The 11,338-nt window shown below is 40.8% G+C and overlaps 1 protein-coding gene across 3 annotated transcripts in view; it reads left to right on the top strand.

Annotated features, from left to right (window-relative positions):
- Positions 1-335: 335 nt before the first annotated feature.
- SLC41A2 (solute carrier family 41 member 2) overlaps positions 336-11,338 on the top strand; it is a 174,122-nt gene continuing 163,119 nt past the window's right edge. Inside the window, exon 1 of one of the 3 annotated variants that reach the window (XM_004446785.5) lies at positions 336-612. The gene's annotated coding sequence lies outside the window, so the exon portion shown is untranslated. The remainder of the gene's footprint in view (positions 613-11,338) is intronic. The other 2 variants (XR_009188336.2, XM_058308663.2) reach the window with 2 other exon arrangements.

Here is an 11,338-nt window from a genome sequence, read left to right as displayed (position 1 = left end):
GAAATCGTGAGTCATGGGTTTGGGGATTCGGTCCTGGGAGCATCTGGCGGTGCGGCTGTACGTGGGCGGGTGTGGGTGTCGTGGTGATGCCTACAAAGATAAGGAGCTCGGTCGAAAAAGGCCACGGCCCGTCTCTCTCGGCAGGTTCCTCTGAAAACCCTCCCCTAACTCTCCTCGGGCCCCTTCCGGGCAGACGCCCATTAGCACCCTGCCAAGGGTCCGGGAGGGGAGGCGCCCGCGCTCCAGGTCGCCGCCCCGGCGGCCACATCAGCAGGCGTTCGCTTCCCACTCGGGCCGCCGCGCCACTGCGCCTGCGCGGAGCGGCCGCGCGGGGCGGGGGCGGGAGCTGGCGGCGCCGGGCTGACAGAGCCGGGCCGCGGCGGTGCGGGGAGGCGCGCGAGCCGGAAGGAGCCGCGGGCCGGGAGCCGCCGCTCGCCGCGCCGCCGCCGCCGCCGTCGCCCGGGGTCTGGGTGAATGCGCCTTGCATCCCCCGCCCCGGGTGCCTCCGTCCAGCCTGAGGAGACGGGGTCCGCTCTCTTCACACCGCCGCTCCGGGGGCAGGTGGTCATGGAGGGAAAGTCTCGGCTTTGGCGCCGTTCGGGCGCATCCCAGGTAACCGAGAAGGTGGGGCCAGGACCCCTCGCTCGGGACCCAGAGGCGAGGGTGCGGGAGTGGCGGTGCGGTGGGGTCCCGCCGGAGCCCCCGAGAGCGCCGTGCCGGCCGCGGCGCCCCGCTCCGGACCGGCCGCGCCCCCGCCCCGCGCGCGGCAGGAGGGCGGGCGGGGGGCTGCCCGGGGCGGCGGCGGCGGAGCCCGCGGCCGCGCCGTCCCCAGCGGCTGGGGGCTGAGCGTCGGCGGAAGGTGAGCTGGGGTGGAGATGCTGCGGGGCGGCGCGGGCACACCCAGATCCCCCGCTGCAGGCTGCCGGTGTCCTGTGTCACCGAGCTCTCTCTTCTTCGTTTGTGTGAAGGACATCGAAATGTAAAAACCGTTCATTTATATAGAGAAATTACATGCATGTATACATATTATACATGTAATCTCTGTAAATGAGCAATTTCCTTTTCTATTGAAATAAACCTCACATAACATAAATTTACCCTTTTAAAATGTACAGTTCAATGATTTTTAGTATATTCACAAATATAGTAAACGTTTTCCCTACTTAAGTCTTCAAGTCCAAGAGAGGCAGTGAGAGCCCAGGGGTGGGACCTGTCTGGAACACTGACCTTTATCTTAGCAATTAGATAAATTACTTTCCTAGTGATAGGGGTGGAGAAAAAGTACATAAGCATTCCTTCAATTTTTTTTTCTCCTGTATAGAAGAAGGGAAAGTTCATTGTCATTGGCGAGAGAGAAATAAACAGCTTTCCTTTTATCTGTTGTTGTGGGTGATGGTGTTTTTTGAGATATTATAAAACTGGAACTGAAAATATATTGTACTTAGAAATAATAAATCTCTTAAATATTTTTAAGATGGCCAATATTTCCTTGTGCAGTTAAATATACAGATTATTAAAGTTGATTTCCTTACTTTTTTCATATATTTTTTAAAATTTTAATTAAAAAAAAGATATTTAAATTACATACAAAATATAGGGGATTCCCAAATGCCCTGCTCCCTACACCACCCACATTTACCCACATAAACAACATCCTTCGTAAGCGTGGTACATTCATTGCAATTGAACACATTTTGGAGCATTGCCACTAAGCATGGATAATAGTTTACATTGTAGCTTATATTCTCTCCCACACAATTCTGTAGGTTATGCAAGATATATAACCGCCTGTATCTGTCATTGCAGTATCATTCAGGACAATTCCCAAGTCCTGAAAATGCCCCCATATTACACCTGTTTCCCCCCTCCCTGCCCTCAGAACCTCCAGTGGTCACTGCCTCCACATCAATGATATAAGTTCTTCTATTGCTAGAATCACAGTAGTTTATGGTAGAATACCAGTAAGCCCACTTTAGTCCATAGTACATTCCCCAATCCTGAAGATTCTGGGATGGCGATGCCCACTCTACCTCTAATTGGGAGGGGGCTTCAGTCCCATACATCCCGATCGGTGGGACTCTCTTGCTTGCAGTTGTAGACTCTCTCCAGTTCCTTGGTCTGGTGCTGCCCATCATCACCTTGTTAGTTGTCCTGGTATCCAAGTGTTTATTGAGTGTCTGGAATGTAACAGGCATGGGCTAGGCTCTGGGGATTCAATGGTAAATAAGAATTGGTCTTTGCTGTCATGGAGTTTACAAACTAGAAAGATAATTACAAGTACAATAACAGCAAAGAATATACGCATGAGAAAGTATAGATTATTTTATCTTCACAAAGGAAGAAGTGGTGGTGAAGAGCTGAGATTGTAGAGTAGGAAGTAGCCAGGTAAAAGGAAAGGGTGAGAATAAGCAAGTGAACATGAAAAAGGCCAAGTGAGAGAGTGTGGAACACTGAAATAGTATTTTACAAAGTGTGTGTACCTACTAGTAGATTGTAAAATCAGTTTAGTGGGTTATGACTACCATGTTTTTAAAAAGAAATAAAATAGAAAACAAGTGTGTCATACACACATATTTACTAGACCATAATTTATAAAGTTTGAAAATACCCATGATAGAGGAACAGAGAAAAAAAATCTAGGATGTATGACTAGAGTCAAAGGTCTCAAGAAGGTGGGGAGTAATTATGCAGAATTCAGTTAACCTTTTTAATGAATTTGGATTTATCTTAGGGGGAATGAGAAGCATTGAAAATAGATTCATGTTTTCTAAAGATCTCTTTGGGTGCCTAATCTTTCTCTTAACTGGAATATAAACTTCTAATTCCTTGTTCCAGTGTTACAGGTATTCCAAATTCCAAAATTTGGTTCCAATCTATTTCTTCAAAAGAATCATTCCACTATTTCTCTTACTGGAACCTCCCATGCCATAAAGATTCCTTGTTTGTATAAGTACCTTTGCCCCAAGACTGAGAGCTCTGTGAGAGCAGACTTCACTCTGGCTTGTTCACGCTGTATCTCAGGCATCTGGTATAGGACCTGGTACACAATAAGGATTTAGCAAATCTTTGTGGATAGAGTATAAATACCCCTAATAGTAGCAGAAGTATTAGCTAAACTGTTAACAGTACTCTTGCATAGTAGTAGAATATGACTTTGACATTTCTAGTAATACTTGCTTTTGGCAAAAGAAAAAGTCTTTATTAGAAATCCTTTCTCTGAAGATGGTGGACTAGAAGACATGGGACTCTCTTCTCTCCAAGAAAAATAGTTAGAAGACAGGCAGAACCGACCTAGAAAAAGATCTGCCAGGATTTAGGACACCAGGGGAAGGCTGGGTACCACCCAGAGGAGAGAGAAGCAAAGGAAAAGAATTACATCCACCAAACTGTGAGTTAAAAGCCTCAGGTGCAAATGCCAGCACCTCTTCCCACACTACAGACATTTTTCAATTCTCAGGCCTCTGGCCAGCAACTACAGACAAAGGGAGCCCCAGAGATCCACCTCCCCAGGAATAGAGAGAGAGGGACACAGCCTAAGGCTGACTCAGCTTTTGATCCACACATTTCACCTGCTGTGTCCCACAACTGCTTTGAAGCTGGACAGGGCCATGCCATTGTGTGCCTTGGGAGCCAGCAAGGGACTAAAGAGATCCAACCCTCTCAATCTCCTCAACTGACCGGGACTGGTTGTTGAGGACACAGAAGGGAGTGGGATTACTTCCTACCTGGGAAAAGGGTGGGGGCTGCCAACAAAGATTGGAGAACTGCCTCTGAGAAAGTTTGTATTACAAGGCTTTTAGCCTCCAGGCAGGAACCTCTATCACATTTGATCCGTAGGTATTGCTGCACACACACTCCCACCAGGCATTGAACTGCTAGTGCTACCGAAGAGCACCATCTGCTGGCAGAACCAAGACGTGCATGTGAGGAAATGAAAAGTAACAGAGGCTTTTTCCAGCCTTTATAGCCTCCCTACCCAAGACCCTAAGAAGTAGGTCTGCAAACCATTACTGGGTCCAGGGCCCATATTTGATCAACTAACAGCGACAATTTGAAAGACCAGAACAGGTTGAACCAAGAATCAAAAACAGCAATAACACAAAGCTTCTCACCACCAAAACCCTATGAAAAAAAGAGAAATTGAATATCTGAGTAAACTCACCACCCTAATCAGATGCCTAGACATCAGCAAAAAAGTAAAAGCCATACTAAGAAAATGGAAGAAGTAGTGCTAGAAGAGATGCAGGATTTGAGACAACTAATCAACAAGCTGCATGCACATTTCCAATACCAAATTAATGAGTCGAAAGACAATATGGCTAAAGAGATAATGGACATCAGGAAGACACTGAGTGAACACGAAGAGGATTTGAAAACCTGAATAAAAAACTGACAGAGCTCATGGGAATGAAAGACATGATAGGTGAGATAAAAAGCACATTAGGGGCATACAATAGTAGACTCGAAATGATAGAAGAAAGAATAAATGATACTGAAGACAGAACAGCTGAAATTGAAGAGAAAAGAATGGAAAAAATAGAACAGGGCCTCAAGGAGTTGAATGATAACATGAAATACAACAACATATTTGCAATGGGAGTTCCAGAAGAAAAAGGGAAGAGAAAAGGGACAGAAAGAGTATTTGACAAAATAATAGCTTTCTTACAAACGAAATGAACTTACATGTCTAAGAAGTGCAGTATACCCAATCAGAAGAAATGAAAATAGACCTACTCCAAGACATACACTACTCAGATTGTCAAACGTCAAAGATAAAGAGAAAATTCTGAGAGCAGCAAGGGAGAAGCAGCCATCACATACTAGAGAGGACCAGTAAGACTTACTGCAGATTTCTCATCAGAAATCATGAAGGTGAGGAAAGAGTGGTATGATACAGTCAGCATACTGAAAGAAAAACTGCCAGCCAAGAATTCTTTGTCCAGCAAAATTGTCCTTCAGATATGATGGTGAGTTCACAAACAGAAACTAAGAAAATTTATAAAAAAGAATCCATCTTTGAAGGAAATATTAAAGGGAGCCTTACAGCCTGAAAGAAAAAGACAAGGGAGAGAGTGTATTTGTCAGCCAAAGAGGTGCTAATGCAAAATACCAGAAACCTGCTGACTTTTATAAAAGGTATTTACTTGGGGTTAGAAGCTTACAGTTACCATGCCATGCAGTGTAGGTTAACTTCCCTCACCAAAGTCTGTTGCCATGTGTTGGAACAAGATGGCTGCCGACATCTACCAGGGTTCAGGGTTCCTGGGTTCCTGTCTTCCTGGCACTCATTTCTCTCTGGGATCAGCTCCTCTGCTCACTCCACAAGGCCAGCTGTAGACTATCAGGCAAATGGCTCGACTCTCTTCCCGGGACTTCTGCTGTGTCCAATAGAGCCTTCTCTCCTTCCTGTATCTACTTCTCTATGTGTTTACTTCCCAGGCTCCAGGATCAAAATTTCAATCTCCCTTCTCTGCAGTGTAGTTTCTCTGAGAGTCCCCCCCACCACCACCACCAAAGGGGCTGGGACTCAACATCATACGGATGTGGCCCAACCAAAGCCCTAATCATAATTTAATTATGCCCAGAGAAACAGACCAGTTTACAAACATAATCCAATATCTATTTTTGGAATTCATAAGCTATATCAAACTGCCGGTGAGAGACTTGGGGAAAGTATAGAAGAAAGAATAACAGAAATGGTAACCAAAGAGTAAAAAGACAGATGAAAAATAAGATATGACATATGAAAACCAAAGAATAAAATTGTGGAAGTCAGTGCATTTACAGTAATATCATTGAATGTGAATGGATTAAACTCCCCAATCAGAACATATGGGCAGATAGAATGGATTAAAAAAACATGAACCATCCATATGTTGCATACAAGAGACTCACCTTAGATGCAGGCATACAAAATGGCTGAAAGTGAAAGATTTGAAAAAGATACTCCATATAAGTAGTAACCAAAAAAGAGCAAGGGTACCTATACTATTAAAATCTGTACTAAACAGACTTTAAATGCAGAAAAGTTATAAGAGATACAGAAGACCATTATATATTAATAAAAGTTACAATCTACCAGGAAGAAATAACAGTCATAAATACCTTTGCACCTAATCAGGGTGCCCCAAATTACATGGGACAAACTTTGGCAAAACTGAATGGAGAAATAGACACTTCTACAATAATAGTTGGAGACCTCAACACATCGCTCACATCATTAGATAGAACAACTAGACAGAAGATAAAAAGGGAAACAGAGAACTTGAGCAATATCATAAATGAGCTAGACCTAACAGACATATACAGCACATTGCATCCAAACTTAGTGGATTGTACATTCTTCTCAAGTACCCATGGCTATTTCTCCAGGATAGACCATGTGTTAGGGCACAATGCAGCTCTCAATAAATATAAAAAGATTGAAATTATACAAAGCACCTTCTCAGATCATAACATAATGAAACTTGGAAATCAGTAATAGACAGGAAAGAGGTAAATTCTCATATGTGTGGAGACTAAACAACAGACTACTAAATAATCAGTGGGTCAAAGAAATTGCAAGTGAAATCAGTAAATATATTGAGATGAATAAAAATGAGAAGTCACTTATCAAAACTTAAAGGACACAGCGAAGGCAGTCTTGAGAGGCAAAATTATAACCCTGAATGCCTATATTTTTAAAAAATTAGCTAAAATCAAAGATCTAACTGAACAACAAGAGAAACTACAAGAAGTACAACAAACCATTCCAAAAGCAAGCAGAAGGAAAGAAAGATTAGAGCAGAAATAAATGAAATTGAGAACAAAAAAAAAAAATAGAGAAAATCAACAGAATCAAAAGCTGGTTATTTGAAAAGATCTATAAAATTGATAACTTCCTAGCTAAGCTAACAAAGAAAAAAGAGCAAAGATGCTACTAAATACAATCAGAAATGAAAGGGGGGAAGTTACGACTGACCCAAAGAAATAAAAAGGATCATTAGAGGATATTAGGAGAAATTGTATGCCAACTAACTAGGCAATCTAGATGAAATGAACAGATTCCTAGAAATGCACAAACAACCTACACTGATACTACAAGAAATACAAGAACTTAACCCAATCACATTAAAGAGATTGAATCAGTCATCAAAAATCTTCCAACGAAGAAAAGTCCAGGACCACATTGCTTCACAGGTGAATTCTACCAAGTATTTTGAGAAGAAGTAACACCAATCCTGTTTAAACACTTCCAAAAGATTGAAGAGGAGTGAAAATTACCCAATTAGATAACCCTACATCATGGCACAATTAGGTACCCAACATCACCCTAATACCTAAGCCAGATAAAGTCACTACAAGAAAAGGAAATTAGAGACAAATCTCTCTAATGAACATAGATGCAAAAATTCTTAACAGAATACTTGCAAATAGAATCCAACAGCATATCAAAAGACATATAAGTTTGAATTGTGGTGCGACAAAGGAGTAGGTGGTAGGATCTTGCTGGGTGTTTGACTAGCCCTTTTTCTGTCTTACTTGTCTGAGCTTTAGCAGAATTCGAAATGGCTGGTGGTAAGGCTGGGAAGGACTCTGGAAAGACCAAGACAAAGGCAGTTTCCTGCTTGTAGAGGGCTGGCTTGCAGTTCCTGGGCCATATCCATCGACACCTGAAATCTAGGATGAGCAGCCATGGGCATTTGGGCGCGACTGCCACTGTGTACAGCACAGCCATCCTGGAATACCTCACTGCAGAGGTACTTGAACTGGCAGGAAATGCATCAAAAGATTTAAAGGTAAAGCATATTACCCCTCATCACTTGCAACTTGATTCGTGAAGATGAAGAACTGGACTCTGATCAAGGCTACAATTGCTAGTGGTAGTGTCATTCCACATATCCACAAATCTCTAATTGGAAAGAAAGGACTATAGAAGACTGTCTAAAGGATGCCTTGATTCCTTATTATCAAAGGACTCTAAAGACTCTAACAGCTTTCCAGTGTTGGTGATTCCAGGGAACTGCATCTCTGTGAAAAACACAATTTTGCCTTTTTGTAATTCTATTTGAGCAAGTTGGAAGTTTAATTAACTTTCTAACCAACCAAATTTCTGCATTTGAGTCTTAACCATATTTAAGTATTAATGTGGCTTCAAAGAAGCTATTGATTCTGAAGTAGTGGGTTTTGATTGAATTGACTGTTTTTTTAAAAAATTTGGATTTTAATTGTGATGCAGAAGTTATACTGACAAACATTTGGTTTTGTGCAGGCATTATTTACACTCTGGTGATAAGTTCAATAAAGGTCATATCCCTCCCTCCTAAAAAAAAAAAGCCAAACAAACAAAAAAGTCTTATAGGAGGGAGTGGATGTGGCTCAAGCAGTTGAACACCCACCACTCACATGGTAGGTCCTGGGTTTAGTTCCTGTTGCCTTCTAGAGAACACAGAAACAAACAACAAGCAAAGAAATGAAAAAACTCAAGGGACCCAAATGGCTCTGTGTTGGCCTCCCACCTATATGTTCCTGGGTTCAATCACCAGTCTCAGTACCAAAAAAAAAAAGACCTATAGCATATAGTGGAGGAGATGTAGCTCAAGTGGTTGAGTGCCTGTTTCCCATATATGAGGTCCTGACTTTGATCTCTGGTACCTCCTAAAACACAAACATAAATGAAAAAAACATTTCTCATTGGGGAGTGGATGTAGTTCAGTGGTTGAGTGCCTGCTTCCCATGTACAAGGTCCTGGGTTCAATTTCTAGTCCTCCTAAAAAAAAAAAAAGACTTATATATCACAACCATGTGGGATTTATTCCTGATATGCAAGGGTGGTTCAACATAAGAAAATCAGTCAATGTAATAAATCATATTAAAAAATTAAAGGTTAAAAACCCCTCATGAACATCTCAATTGATGCAAAAAAGGCATTTGACAAAATCTAGCATCCTTTTTTGATTAGAACATTTTGAAAGCTAGGAGTACAAGGAAAATTCCTCAATATGATAAATGGCATATATGAAGAATCCATACCCAACATCATACTCAATGGGGAAAGGTCGAAAGCTTTCCCTCTAAAATCAGGAACAAGACAATGATGTTCACTGTCACCATCATTTTTCAACATTATACTAGAAGTTATAGCTAGAGCAGTTAGACAAGAAAAAAGAGGGTATCCACATAGGAAAAGAGGAAGTAAAACTCTCACTGTTTGTAGATAACATGATCCTGTATTTAGAAAATTATGAAATGTCTATGACAAAGCTACTTGAGCTAATAAATGAGTTCAGCAAATTGGCAGAATACAAGATAAAAAGTCAGTAATGAGACTGAACACTAGTATTGAACAATCTGAGGAGAATATCAGGAAAAAAATTTCCATTTACAATAGCAACAAAAGACTCAAATACCCAGGAATCAATTAAACCAAAGAAGTACAGGACCTAAATGCAGAAAAGTACAAAACAATGCTAAAAGAAATGAATGAGACCTAAACAAATGGAAAGATAATTCTGTGTTCATGGACTGGAAGACTAAGTATCGTGAAGATGTCAATCCTACTGAAACTGGTTTATAGATTCAGTGCAATACCAGTCAAAATTCCAACAGCCTATTGTTTAAAGAACAAACATTCCAACAGCCTACCTTACAGAAATAGAAAAGGCAATTACCAAATTCATTTGGAAGGTAAAGTGCACCTGAATAGCCAAAAGCATTCTGAAAAAGAATAGCGACATGGGAGGAATTTCACTGCCTGACCTTGAAATATATTATAAAGCTACTGTGGTCAAAACGGCATGGTACTGGCATAAAGACAGATACAATGAACAGTGGAATAGAATTGACGGTCCAGAAATAAATCCTCACATCTAAAGCCAACTGGTTTTTTATAAACCTACCAAGTTCATGTGGATGGGACAAAACATTCTCTTCCAACAAATGGTGCTGGGAGAACTGGATATCTATAACCAAAGAACAAACAAGGACCCCTATCTCACTCCCTATACAAGAATCAACTCAAAATTGATCAAAGACCTAAACATAAAATCCAGGACCATAAAACTACTAGAAGAAAATGTGGGGAATCACCTTAAAGACCTTGTGGTAAGTGCTGCTTTCTTGGTCCTTACACCCAAAACATGTGCAACAAAATAAAAAAATAGGACCTCTTCAAAGTAAACACTTATGTACCTCACAAGACTTTGCCAAAAGGGTGAAAAGGCAGCCAACTCAATGGGAGAAAATATTTAGAAGTCATATGTCCAATATGGGTTTAATATCCGTGATATATAAAGAGATGCTATAGCTCAATGATAAAAAGACAAACAACCCAATTAAAAAATGGAAAAAAGGTTTGAACAGACATTTGTACAAAGAAGAAATAGAAATGGCAAAACAAACAAACAAAAAAACACATGGAAAATGTATAACATCACTAGTGATTAGGGAAGTGCAAGTCAAAACTACAGTGAGATATCATTTCACACCAATCAGAATGGCCACTGTTAAACAACAGAGAGCTACAAGTATTGGAGAGAATGTGGAGTAATAGGTATACTTATTCACTGTTGGTGGGAATGTAGAATGGTACAACCCTTGTGGAGGACTGTCTGGCAGTTCCTAAAGAAGTTGAATATAAATTTGCTACATGACCTGGCAATACCACTCCTGAGTTTTTACCCAGAAGAACTGGGAGCAGTGAAACAAACGGATATCTGCATACCAGTGTTCATAGTGGCATTATTCACGATTGCCAAAAGTTAGAAACACCCCAGGTGTCCATCAACTGATGAACGGAGGAACAAACTGTAGTATATTTACATGGTGGAATATTATGCAGCTGCAAGTAATGATGTAGTAAAGCATATGCCAACATGGATCAACCTGGAGAACATTATGTTGCATGAAGCAAACCAAACACAAAAGGACAAATACTGTATGTTTGTGCTACTGTGAACTAAACATGTTGTGGAATCTCATGGATTTACTAATTTTCATATGGTTCACTAGAAAATAGAATGAGTTTAGAGAATGGAAAGCTGAGGGATAACTTGTGTAGAATTTGTAAAAAGGATTTGTGTTAATCTTTGGAAATAAATAGAAAATGTGAAAGTCCAACATAATGTTTTTAATTAGCATTATGTGGATATGAAGTGGTTTAAAGAGAGAGTCTAAGGTCAAGTATATTACTAAAAGGCAAGCTAAAAAAAATGTAATACGGAACTGTATAGTATAGTAAAACTGCATGTGAAATATGAATATGGGTAAAATTGCATATGTAAGACCACTTTTCTTTGCAGCTGAACAAATGTACATTAACACTACAAAATGTTAATATCAGACCAAAAAACCATTATGT

Source organism: Dasypus novemcinctus, chromosome 12 (assembly GCF_030445035.2).
Source record: "Dasypus novemcinctus isolate mDasNov1 chromosome 12, mDasNov1.1.hap2, whole genome shotgun sequence".
Classification (NCBI taxonomy): Eukaryota; Metazoa; Chordata; class Mammalia; order Cingulata; family Dasypodidae; genus Dasypus; species Dasypus novemcinctus.
This window is presented reverse-complemented; position numbering and strand designations above follow the sequence as displayed.